This window comes from Octopus sinensis, linkage group LG22 (genome assembly GCF_006345805.1).
Source record: "Octopus sinensis linkage group LG22, ASM634580v1, whole genome shotgun sequence".
NCBI lineage: Eukaryota > Metazoa > Mollusca > Cephalopoda > Octopoda > Octopodidae > Octopus > Octopus sinensis.
Genome location: NC_043018.1, coordinates 25,568,713 through 25,583,241, shown reverse-complemented (window position 1 = coordinate 25,583,241; position 14,529 = coordinate 25,568,713). Strand labels below are relative to the sequence as shown.

General features: G+C 36.9%; 1 long non-coding RNA gene across 1 annotated transcript; it reads left to right on the top strand.

Annotated features, from left to right (window-relative positions):
* Positions 1–5,204: 5,204 nt before the first annotated feature.
* Positions 5,205–14,249, top strand: LOC118767519. The gene is made up of 3 exons (XR_005003440.1): positions 5,205–5,216; positions 10,268–10,270; positions 14,058–14,249. It is a non-coding gene; the product is annotated as an uncharacterized LOC118767519 (long non-coding RNA).
* The last annotated feature ends 280 nt before the right edge of the window (positions 14,250–14,529 follow it).

Sequence of the window (14,529 nt, the reverse complement as noted above, 5' to 3'; positions counted from 1 at the left end):
GTGGGGTACACTTCCTGTAGACTACATGCTGTGGCAGTTGTTAGTTTTGGTTTTTTTTATATATATTTACTGCATAGAGGGTGTCTTGTGGATTATTTTATTTGAGTTGTGCTTCGTAATTGATAGCCTTTTGTGTAGGATGTGAACTGTTCCTAGCAGGGTTATTTTTCAGATAACATGTTGTGTTGAGAGTCCAGGTATATCTTCTTCATTTTGTTCATGTTTTTTTATCACACCCCATGCTCCAATTATTACTGGTATAGTTTTCACCTTCAAGCCCCACATTCATTATTATTATTACTTCTGTCTTAGCGAAGACGGAGGTATTGTTTTCAGTCATGTTTGTTTGTTTGTTTGTTTGTCTGTGGACAAGATATCTCAAGAACCGCTGGATGGAATCAGATGAAACTTTCAGGGATGTTTGGCCTCATGACTGGCACAAACTGATTAGATTTTGGGATCGATCTGATACTAGACAAGGATTCTGGATTATTTTTTTCTGCTTCTTTACTTAATTTTTGAGAGCAGTCAGGTTCATTTTTAGTATTCTCGTTTATGAAAGCAGTCGAGTTTATGGCAGATATTCTCATTTTAAAAATCATCTCCGGCTAATCATTGAGAAGATGTTGGTGTTGCTTTGGCAGACGTTTGTGCTCTCTGAGTGGTCTTGTTATTAATATTATTATTATTAAGGCAGAGAGCTAGTAGAATTGTTAGCACACTGGGTAAATGCTTAGGGCTAGTTCACGCCTCTTTACATTCTGAGTTCAAATTCCACCAAGGTCAACTTTGCCTTTCATCTTTTCAAGGTTGATAAAATAGGTGTATGTATGTATATATATATATATATATATATATATATATACACACACAGGGTGTGATGGGTAAATCATCACCATTTATTTTTAATTTCACGCATGTGCATTGTTTGTTTTTGATTTTGTTGACTACACAGTATAGTAGGGTCAGTTGGGCACTGCCTGTGAGAAAAACTGGGGTCAATGTAATCAACTTACTCCTCCCTTCAAATTTGTTGGCTTTGTTCCAAAATTCGAAACCAATATTATTAATATTAAGGCAAAGAGCTGGTAGAATCATTAGCACACCGGGAAAATGCTTAGGAGTAGTCCATCCATCTTTACATTCTGAGTTCAAATTGCACCAAGGTCGACTTTGCCTTTCATCTTTTTGAAGTTGATAAGTACCAGTTGAACACCGAGGTCAATGTAATCGACTGACCCCACCTCTCAATTTTGCTGGCTTTGTGTCAAAATTATAAAGAATTATTTCCATGTATTTATAGTACAAAGATGCTAGGATGACAGAAAGTGTAAGATGATGACCTAGAGACATCAAGGTATTTAAAATTCTGCCAAGATTATTTTAACCTTTCGTTTATCTGAGTTGACAAAATTAATTGCCAATTAAATACCGGAATCAATTAATTCAACTATTTTACTTTATCTGTTTTGCATTCAGATTTATCTGCCAAATGTTACGCTTGATTATTCACACTGCTTTGGATTAATGGATTAATAAGGCATTATCTCGTACCTTCAAGATTTTGATTCCACCTTTTAGCTTTTATTCTCTTGCTTGTTTCTGCCATTAGACTATGGCCATACTGAAGTACCAGCTTCAGGAATTTTAGTTGAACTAATCAACCCCAGGACTTATTTTCTTTATAAGTTTGGTAGTTAGTATGTTGGTGTCTTTTGCCAAACTGCTAAGTGATGGGGATGTAAACACACTAACATCGGTTGTCAAGCAGTGGTAGGTACAAACACAGACACAAAGAAATACAGACAAACACGCACACACATACACACACACACATACATAAATATGTATGTATATATATACATACATATATATACATACACACACACACACATATATATATACATACTTATATACATACATACATACATATATATACACAGGGTATGATGGATAAATTATCACCATTTTACATTTTTAATTTCACGTGTGTGCATTGTTGTTTTGATTTTGTTGACTACACAGTATAGTAGGGTCAGTTGGGCACTGCCTGTGAGAAAAACTGGGGTCAATGTAATCAACTTACTCCTCCCTTCAAATTTGTTGGCTTTGTTCCAAAATTCGAAACCAATATTATTAATATTAAGGCAAAGAGCTGGTAGAATCATTAGCACACCGGGAAAATGCTTAGGAGTAGTCCATCCATCTTACATTCTGAGTTCAAATTGCACCAAGGTCGACTTTGCCTTTCATCTTTTTGAAGTTGATAAGTACCAGTTGAACACCGAGGTCAATGTAATCGACTGACCCCACCTCTCAATTTTGCTGGCTTTGTGTCAAAATTATAAAGAATTATTTCCATGTATTTATAGTACAAAGATGCTAGGATGACAGAAAGTGTAAGATGATGACCTAGAGACATCAAGGTATTTAAAATTCTGCCAAGATTATTTTAACCTTTCGTTTATCTGAGTTGACAAAATTAATTGCCAATTAATACCGGAATCAATTAATTCAACTATTTTACTTTATCTGTTTTGCATTCAGATTTATCTGCCAAATGTTACGCTTGATTATTCACACTGCTTTGGATTAATGGATTAATAAGGCATTATCTCGTACCTTCAAGATTTTGATTCCACCTTTTAGCTTTTATTCTCTTGCTTGTTTCTGCCATTAGACTATGGCCATACTGAAGTACCAGCTTCAGGAATTTTAGTTGAACTAATCAACCCCAGGACTTATTTTCTTATAAGTTTGGTAGTTAGTATGTTGGTGTCTTTTGCCAAACTGCTAAGTGATGGGGATGTAAACACACTAACATCGGTTGTCAAGCAGTGGTAGGTACAAACACAGACACAAAGAAATACAGACAAACACGCACACACATACACACACACACATACATAAATATGTATGTATATATATACATACATATATATACATACACACACACACACATATATATATACATACTTATATACATACATACATACATATATATACACAGGGTATGATGGATAAATTATCACCATTTTACATTTTTAATTTCACGTGTGTGCATTGTTTGTTTTTGATTTTGTTGACTACACAGTATAGTAGGGTCAGTTGAGCACTGTCTGTGACAAAACAGTACCATGACGCGATTCAGTCTGCCAGAAACTTGTAAACGATATTCTGTACAGCTTGGCATTCATGCCGGAAGCCCCAATACACACATTTCAGAGTGTTTGATGTCAATCTGAAGAGAGAGCAGAGGTATTTGGAGTGATCACTAGTGATCGAGATGTTACACCTCCGTTTGTCTTCACACATGGCCTCAATCTCAACACAGAAGCCTACATCAAGTGCCTGGAGAAGGTAGTGCTGCCCTGGGTCAAGAGAATAGACCCTCTGTCTGGCAACAGGACTCTGCACAATGTCACAAGCAGAGAACCCAGTCATGGCTGTCAGACAATTTCTGCAACCACACCACCCCAAACACCTGGCCACCTAACTTCCCAGACTGCAACCCCCTTAATTATTATGTGTGGGGCACAGCTGAGTGAGAGACCAACAAAACTTCTTGTAACACCAAAGATGAACTGAAGGCAAGGATTATGGCAGTATTCACCAACTTAAACAAGGAGACCATCCAGAAGAGTTGCAGGAGATTCTGAAGTCATCTAGAGGTTGTGCTTGAAGCCAATGGTGATTTTATTGAATAAATTTACTCTTTAGTATTTCATGATATTTTAATGTATTTTTGGTAAATATATCTGTTAAAATGAGATGTCAGTGTAGAGTGGTTAGCATTAGGAAATTCAGCCATAAAAACCATTCCAAAACAGACTGTGGAGCTTGGTATAGTCCTTTGGCTTGCTAGCTCCTGTCAAGCTGTCCAATCCATGCCAGCATGGAAGACAGATGTTAAACGATGCTGCTGCTGCTGATGATGATGATATATATATATATATGTATATCATCATCATCATCATCATCGTTTAACGTCTGTTTTCTGCGCTAGCACGGGTTGGACGGTTTAACCGGGGATCTGGGAAGCCAGGGGCTGCTCCAGGCTCCAGTCTGATCTGGCAGAGTTTCTACGACTGGATGCCCTTCCTAACGCCAACCACTCCGCGAGTGTAGTGGGTGCTTTTTACGTGCCACCTGCACAGGTGCCAGGGAGAGAGAGAGAGAGAGAGAGAGAGAGAGAAAGAAAGAAAGAGAGAGAGAGAGAGAAAGAAAGAGAGAGAGAGAAAGAAATAGATAAATAGATATATATACATATATGTGTGTGTGTGTGTGTATATACATATATATATATATATATATACATATAGTCCAACCCATGATCATGTGGAAAGTAGACATTAAATGATAATAATATATACAGGGTGCAGTGAATAAATTGTCTAAATTATGCAAAAAATCAATTGTAGGGTTATTCATATTTACAGCAGAGTGATTTGGAACATTGTGAAATGAAGTGTTTTGCTCAAGAACACAATGCACCACCCAGTTCAGGAATTGAAACCACGATCTTGCAATCATGAGTGCAACACCCAAGTCACTTGGCCATGCACCTTCAACCATGCAAATATAGAAGACAGGAAGAATAAATATCCTTTTCTACTCTAGGTACAAAGCCCGAAATTCTTGGGGAGGGTGCCAGTGAATTAGATCGACCCCATTACACAACTGGTACTTAATTTATCAACCCTGAAAGGACGAAAGGCAAAGTTGACCATGGCGGAATTTGAACTTAGAATGTAGCGGCAGACGAAATACCTATTTCTTTACTACCCACAAGGGGCTAAACACAGAGGAGACAAACAAGGACAGACAAAGGGATTAAATCGATTACATCGACCCCAGCGTGTAACTGGTACTTAATTTATCAACCCCGAAAGGATGAAAGGCAAAGTTGACCTTGGTGGAATTTGAACTCAGAACGTAATGCCAGACGAAATACTACAAAGCATTTCGCCCGGCATGCTGACGATTCTGCCAGCTCGCCGCCTTTAAAGTCAGACAAAATACCACCAAGCATTTCGTCCGGCGTGCTAATGATTTTGCCAGCTCACCACCTTAGAAAGAATAAATATCAACATCTGGATCACTTGACGGGAAAGTTTTTCAAACTGAAGAGAAGACCTCATTATCCTATTAACCCTTTTATTACCATATTTCTGTTGTGATGCTCTGTGTTTCTTTCAATTATGATAAATAAATTAGTAAAAAATCTTAGTTGTCATTAAACTAGTGTTAGGAACATAAATTTTGACTAAGGTTTGGTGGAAGATTTTAATTCATAACTTATGAAAACAAGACAATTGTAATACAAAGCCAGAGGCGGTTTCAGCTGGGTTGGTAACGAAGGGGTTAACTCCCTATAAATTTTATTGTTGATATAAGCATAGCAGCTGAAAAGCTCTCCAGATGGTAGATAAAATAGCTGATTAACTACATCCTATTTGATTAAGTGGAAAAGCTAAAACTATTCCTGGTTTTGCCCAGTGTGTGTGTGTGTGTGTGTGTATTGTCTTTTACTTGTTTCAGTCATTCAGTCATTAGTCTGTGGCTATGCTAGAGCACTGCCTTGAAGAATTTTCAGTCAAATGAATTGATTCCAGGACTCATTTTCCTTTTTCCAGCCTGGTTCTTACTCTGTCAGTCTCATTTGCCGGACTGCTAAGTTACAACACCATAAACACATCAACACCAGCTGTCAGGTGGTGGTGGTGGTGGGGGAATAAACATAGACACAAAGGACATACATTCATATACACACACACACACATATATAAATATAAAAATGGAACAAAAACGCAATAGGGGACCTTAAAACATTCGGATAGATAGATGATACAAAGACGCACAAGAGAAACAACAATTAGAAAGACAGGCAAAAAAAGACGGGTCATTCGTGGTTTTCTTTCCTCAGTCACGTTCCAGAAGTCACTACCATTTCGGGCAGTAATACTTGAGATGCTTTGATCTGATTGCCCCCTAAACAGTCTAAGCTATGAGCATTAGACCCCTTTATAAGAACTCTCTCTCTCTTTTACTCTTTTACTTGTTTCAGTCATATGACTGCAGCCATGCTGGAGCACCACCTTTAGTCGAGCAAATCGACCCCGGGACTTATTCTTTGTAAGCCCAGTAATTATTCTATCAGTTTCTTTTGCCGAACCGCTAAGTGACGGGGACGTAAACACACCAGCATCGGTTGTCAAGCAATGCTAGGGGGACAAACACAGACACACAAACATATACACACACATACATATATATATATACATATATACGACAGCCTTCTTTCTGTTTCCGTCTACCAAATCCACTCACAAGGCTTTGGTCGGCCCGAGGCTATAGCAGTAGACACTTGCCCAAGATGCCACACAGTAGGACTGAACCCGGAACTATGTGGTTGGTAAGCAAGCTACTTACCACACAGCCACTTCTGCGCCTATGAACGCTAGTGAATGTGTATGGCAACAAAGACAAAAAAACAACCAAACAAAAACACGGAGAACATGGTACACAATTACAAATACAAACAACAAGAAATAACAACAGGTTTCTTTCGACTGAGAACGAATGAACTTGAACTGGCGTGTATGAAGAGAAAGTCCAAAGGCAGGAACATAGGAGAGGGACATAAGAGGTGTTGGCCGTCGGCAGTCAGGCCGGACAGTGGTCATGTGGAAAGAGGAGAGATGGGTAGGGGGCAGCGGGATTGAAGGATTAGAAAAAAATCAGATACAAAGAGAAAGGTACAGGGGAGATAAACGAGTGAGAAATAGTGGGAGTTAAAGAAAGGGCCAAGAAATGTGAGAGAGGGGGAACAAGAAAAAGGAAGAAAAATGAGAGGGAGAATAAAAGATAGAGTAAGGGTCATACAAAATTTAGACACATACCTACTATAAGGTGAACACAAGAGTATACATACACCGCTATATATATATATATATATATATATATATACACACACACATACAAATATATAAACATAAAAAAAGAACAAAAATGCAATAGAGAACATTAAAACGTTCAGACAGATAGACGACACAAAAGCAGACAAGAGAAACAACAATTAGAAGGACGGGCACGGGTGTGTATGATTGTTTATAGGAGAATATATTACTCAAAGACATTACAACTTTGCCTGATTTTTACATTTTATTTACAATCTAATAATAATGTAATACAAGATAATATATGAGGCGCAGCAGTGGCTATGTGGTAAGTAGCTTGCTTACCAACCACATAGTTTCGGGTTCAGTCCCACTGTATGGCACCTTGGGCAAGTGTCTCTTACTATAGTCTTGGGCTGACCAAAGCCTTGTGAGTGAATTTGTAGATGGAAACTGAAAGAAGCCCACCGTATATATATATATAAGAAAAAAGCAACAAGAATGGATCAATATTTCGGTACAATTGTTTCGTACGAAGACAGCTTTATTAAGGCTGCAAATATTGCAGTAAATATAAGTGACCCGTACTCATCAGCCGAAAAAACATCTGAGTTCTCCAAACATCTAAGGGGGTGATGTTACACTCCTGAAACATTAGGGATAGTTCTATAAAAATAAGATTTAGGTAACAAATGGATTGTGCAACACTAAAAGAACTTTTAGAAGTCTATTTGTTACCTAAATCTTATTTTTATAGAACTATCCCTAATGTTTCAGGAGTGTAACATCACCCCCTTAGATGTTTGGAGAACTCAGATGTTTTTTCGGCTGATGAGTACGGGTCACTTATATTTACTGCAATATTTGTAGCCTTAATAAAGCTGTCTATGTACGAAACAATTGTACCGAAATATTGATCCATTCTTGTTGCTTTTTTCTTATTTATAATCACCCCGCATTATCTTATGGTTAACACAATATAGATTTCTGGTGCATCTAAGTTAAGTACCGCATTCATGTGAATTCAACAGAACTCACTTGAATCTTAATTGCTTTTACTATATATATATATATATATATATATATATACGCACACACACACACACATATATATATATATACACACACATACACACATATGTGTGTGTGTGTGTGTTGTGTGTGTGTGTGTTGCAGCCCTCCCATGAAATCCGTGGTTGTGCAGCTCCTGGTGAACAGTTTTTGTGGATTCTGGGTTCTTGAGGTGGTCATTAAGTTCTGCAGTAATTTTGGGAGCAGTACTATTGTGATCCTTTCTAACAATTTGCGTAAGAGTTCAATGGTCCCTATCTGAAAGTTTTGGCTTTCTTCCGGAGTTTTGTTTCGACGAGGAGGTTTTTTTCCTTCTTTCTCAAGGGCTGTCATTACTTTCGAGACAGTACTTCTTGATACACCAAACATTTTGGCTGTTTTCGTTACGCTAGTGCCTGCCATACGAGCACCAACAATTTGACCTCTTTGAAAGTCCCATAAATCTGTCATTTCCATGAATTTTAATTACCTTTCTCTGATGATATCTGAAAAGAAACAGCAATTTCAGCAAAACATATTAAGCAACACTAATCATAAATCAAAAGACAAACAAATGTTTGACAGTTTTATAGATATTTCAAAATTATGATGATATGAGACTAGGCGTTTCCATTATTTTGTCCAACCCCTGTATGTGTATGTAAGTATATGTATATGTATGTATGTATGTATTTAATGTATGTATATGTATATGCATGTATGTATGTACATTCTGAAAAGTCCCTGGCTTTGGGTAAAAGATAACACCGGAAGATGAGTTACGATTTTATTCAACATATTCCCCCTTTCAGATTCACACATTCATGGCAGTGATCCTTCGATTTTTCTAAGCCCTATAAAAGAACTCGGAAAATTGGACCTCCAGCTTGGCCTTTCACAATGCCCTTATAACCAAGAACTTTTCAACACCCCTTTCTGTATATACAAACAGATAGATAGATAGATAGATAGATAGATAGATAGATAGATAGATAGATAGATAGATAGGTAGGTAGGTAGGTAGATAGATAGATAGATAGATAGATAGATAGATAGATAGATAGATAGATAGATAGATAGATAAATACATAGATAGATAGATAGATAGATAGATAGGTAGGTAGATAGATAAATAGATAGATAAATAGATATGTTTCTTTATTAGCCACACAGGGCTGCACACAGATAGAACAAATTACAAGGTAGAGCTTTTCTTTTGAAGGTTTAAAAAAAAAAAAAAAAGGAAGGGGGAGTTTCGATCAAAAGGGATCGTAAAAGGAGAGAAAGAGGACAAAAAAAGGGGGGGTTAAAAAAAAGGCGGAGAGGAAAAAAAAAAAAAAAAATTGATCAATAGGGATCGTTATCACAGAAATGTCAATATGAAGTGTAAAGGGGAGGACAGGTGAGGTTTACCCGTGGAAAGAAAAGCCTATGGAAAAGACCACGGTAACCTCGGTCAATGGAGTCACATGTTATATTTTTTTTTTTTTTTTTTTTTGCGAATAAGCAACTCTCTGTTTTCAATTTCTGGGTTCAGAGGATCATGCTCAAGGTGGCTTCGTCATTCATACGTGCCATTCTTGCTACATTCACCCATCTTTTTTTAAAACATTCGCTAGACAAAACTTGCCTCTCTACTCTCACTTTCCTTTTCAAGTGGTACTTGAAGAAGTTGATGAGAGATTGACCAGAGAGGAAAGTGTTTGTCTCCAATCCTTTCAGACGCATCCACCAGATACATTCTTTCGCCATAGCCACAATAAATACATAGATAGATAGATAGATAGCTAGATAGATAGGTAGGTAGATAGATAGATAGATAGATATGTTTCTTTATTAGCCACACAGGGCTGCACACAGATAGAACAAATTACAAGGTAGAGCTTTTCTTTTGAAGGTTTAAAAAAAAAGAAAAAAAAAAGGAAGGGGGAGTTTCGATCAAAAGGGATCGTAAAAGGAGAGAAAGAGGACAAAAAAAAGGGGGGGTTAACAAAAAAGGGGGAGAGGAAAAAAAAAAATTGATCAATAGGGATCGTTATCACAGAAATGTCAATATGTGTTTGTCTCCAATCCTTTCAGACGCATCCACCAGATACATTCCTTCGCCATAGCCACAAGGATGATGAAAATAGCTCTTCCAGATAGGTAGATAGATAGGTAGGTAGCTAGGTAGCTAGATAGATAGATAAACAGAGAGAGAGACAGACAGACAGACAGGCAGATAGATAGATAGACAGACAGGCAGATAGATAGAGATTGATAGATAGATAGTTAGACAGACAGACATAGATAGATAGATAGATATACATGTGCTTGAGTTTGTGTCTATGTGTGTGTGTGAAGAAAGCTATATTTAGCAATGAACATCAGCTTTTCTCAAATTTTATTTCCTGTACAAATACAGTGTACATCTCACTTAAAACTATTCCTTACGTAGAATTCCTATTATGTCCAATAGAGCTCAATAATGACTTCAAAGTCAATTTTCAGACATAATACACACACATATACATACATGTATATACATATGTGCGTGTGTGTTCAAGTGTTTATGTGAGTATGTATATGTATTTTTTCTTATGGAGTATTAATCTCTATTTTTGTAAGTAGTTGTAAGTATGCAGTATAAACAATATCATAGTCTTATCAAAAGTGAAAAAATAAAAGTAAAAAAAAAATCAGAAGCATCATATAATGGGGGCTGCAGACCCCTATATGAGCAAGGGCCAAAATTTGAAACCCCCTGAACCTTGCCCGAGTGATGAAAAACCTTCATGGCAAATTTGGTATTATACCGCTGAAAAAAAATTGGAAGGGTTGCTATATGGGCAAGGGGCAAAATTTGACCCCCACCTAGAACCTTCCCCGAGTAATAAAAAATTTTGATGCCAAATTTAGTAGAGATTGATCCAGCAGTTTGGCTGTGCATAGAGGAAACACAGACACACACAGAATTTTATAGATATAAATACTATATCAGATGTATATGTTCTTATAGCAGTGTATGTGCTATGACTGGTCAAATAGGATTTGACCTGTCTCTCTCCCATTTTCACTCTCTCTCTCTCTTTCCCTCCCTCCTCCTCCCCCTTCTCTCTACATACACACATATACGCATGCAATGTTTTGCTTTCAATTTTTCATTTCACTTCAATCCAACATAAAAATAGAATTTAACCCATTTCTCTTTCCGTATCTCTCTCTCTTCCTCTTTCTCCTTCACTATATATATATGGATGTATATATATATATATATATATATATATATATATATATATATATATATATATATATATATATAATATATATATATATATGGATGTATCATCATCACCATTTAATGTCCGTTTTCCATGCTAGTATGAGTTATATATATATATTTAACAGATATTTAGCTATATATAAATGTGTGTGTATTTGTGTATATATCATCATCGTTGTTGCCATCACCATCATCATTTAATGTCCGCCTTCCATGTTGGCATGGGCTGAATGGTTTAACAGGAGCTGGACAGATAGATGACTACCCCAGGCTACTGTGTTTTGGCATGGCTTTTATGGCTGGATGCCCTCCCTAACACCAACCTCAGTGCTGAGTGGACTGAGTACTTTTTACATGCCACCAGCACAGGCAAGGTCAGTTTTTGGCGCAGTTTTTTACAGTCGGATGTACTTCCAAATGCCAACCACTTCAGTGTGGACTGGATGCTTTTTACATCGTTACCAGCACCGGCAGGGTCACCAAGTAACATGCAAGACAAAGAATTCTGAGAGGGGAGGGGCATTGGAGGAGGTGATCTTGTGTCAGATGATGAAAGATATATATATATATATTATACATAGAGCAATAAGAAAATGGAGGGGATCAATAGGTGGTTCATCAACTTTTAGACATTATATTACGTCAATTTATTTATTTATTTACTAAAATAACAATTACAAGAATATACATAGATGTATAAACATATTATGCTTTACATAATGTGAGTGGATTTGGTAGCCGGAAACTGAAAGAAGCCCGTTGCATATATGTATGTGTGTATATATATATATATGTGTGTGTGTGTGTGTGTGTGTGTGTGTGTGTGTGTGTATGTTTGTGTGTCTGAGTTTGTCCCCCCAACACTGCTTGGCAATCGATGCTGGTGTGTTTACCTCCCCGTACCTTAGCGGTTCAGCAAAAGAGACTAATAGAATAAGTACTAGGCTCACAAAGAATAAGTCCTGGGGTAGATTTGCTCCACTAAAGGCAGTGCACCAGCATGGCCACAGTCAAATGACTGAAACAAGTAAAAGAGTAAAGAGTAAATGTGATGTATATATGTGCATGTATGTATGTATGTATATGTGTATGTATGTATATATATATGGCAATGTTTCGTTTGTCGATTTCCGTAAAAAATGTAAACACTGAATCGGCCATACATACATACATACACACACACATACATACACACACACACATACATAGATACATACACACACATACATGCAGACATACATATACACATACATCAAGTAAAAAATTACACTGAATCGGCCATACATACATACACACACACATACATAGATACATACACACACACACATACCTGCAGACATACATATACACATACACTGAGTAAAAAATTACACTGAATCGGCCATACATACATACACATACACAGATACATACATACATTCAGACATACATATACACATACACCGAGTAAAAAATTACACTGAATCGGCCATACATACATACACACACACATACATAGATACATACACACACACACATACATATACACACACCAAGTAAAAAATTTCAGTTATCTCTCTCTTTCACACATTACTCTCTCTGTCTCTTCGCACACACTAACAGAAGCACTTCACTTACACAACATACTGTCTGTTTCCCACACCCCATCAAACACACACACGGGGACTTCAAAAAGAAATTCCCTCGTCATAAAATCGCTTCCTCTTAGTCTCTTTCGCTCTCATTACTTCAAATATTCCCGCAAAGCCATATGTAAAAAAATAAAAGTTTTTTACGGAAATGTGTGCTACTACAAACGAAACATGCCATATATATATATAATATATATATATATTATATATATATATATATATAATATATATATATATATATATATATATATACGCGAGAAAGAAGCAACAAGAATGGATAGGTTTTTAGTACAATCGTTTCATACAAGGACAGGCTTTATTAAAAGTTGTAAAAATTACAGCATATAAACGTGTCCCGTACTCATCAGCTAAAATACATGTGAGTTCTCTAGACATCCTAGTGGTTGAGGCTATACTCATGAAGTAATGTAGATAATTAAGTAACAAACAGATTTCCAGGAAATCTGTTTATGTTATGTTACTTAATTATCTACATTACTTCATGAGTATAGCCTCAACCACTAGGATGTCTAGAGAACTCACATGTATTTTAGCTGATGAGTACGGGACACGTTTATATGCTGTAATTTTTACAACTTTTAATAAAGCCTGTCCTTGTATGAAACGATTGTACTAAAAACCTATCCATTCTTGTTGCTTCTTTCTCGCTTATAATCACCCCACATTACTGTATTGTTAAAACAGTATAGTTTTTTTTGGTGCATCTAAGTTAGGTACCATATTCAAGTAAATTCATTTAAATTAACTTGAATCTTTATTGCTTTTTGAATATATATATATATATATATATGTGTATGTGTATGTATGTATGTTTATATGTTTACAACAACATGGCTTCAGATTCTGTTCCACTTGTGTGGGACATTGGGCAAGTGTCTTCTACTATAACCCCAGATCAACTAATGCCTCGTGAGTGACTGCCTGACCTGCTCCTGTCAAACCGTCCAGCCCATGCCAGCGTGGAAGGCGGACGTTAAACGATGATGATGAAACTGTGTAGAAAGAAATGGTCAAACTTGTTTGTGTGGGTGCATGTTTGTCCCACCACCACTCTGCTTGACAGCCTTTGTTGGTTTGTTTACATCTCCGAAACTTAGCGGTTCGGACCTACGAGATTGGTAAAATAAGATCTAGACTTAGAAAAAAAATTTGTTCGACTAAACTCTTTAAATCAGTGCCCCAGGATGACCGCAGGGTACTACTAGCGAACAGCAGTCCCGGTGCGCACACGTGTAGTCGCGCATACGCGCCAGCTAGTCATGACTAGTCGATCCTTACTTTGTGTTATTTACTTTGTTTAAAAAATTATCTACTTTGTGTTTTTGTGTTTTATTTACTTTTTTTAACAAAAATTATTCACTTTGTGTACAAAAAATTATTTATTTTGTGTTTTATTTACTTTGCTAGGTAGTCGTTGTAGGATCGACTACTTACGTCTAGCTAACGCAGATGCGCGACTGTGCGTATGCGCGCACCGGGACCACTGTTCGCTAGTAGTACCTGACCGCAGTTCAGTGGCGAAAACAAAAAAAAATAAAATAAAATACCACACACACACACACACACACACATACACACTGGAAATAATACAATCTTTCCTATTTTCTTCTGAGCGAGAGTTCTAGCAGAAGCTCAACCAAGAACCGTAACTCTATGCATCCGCTGA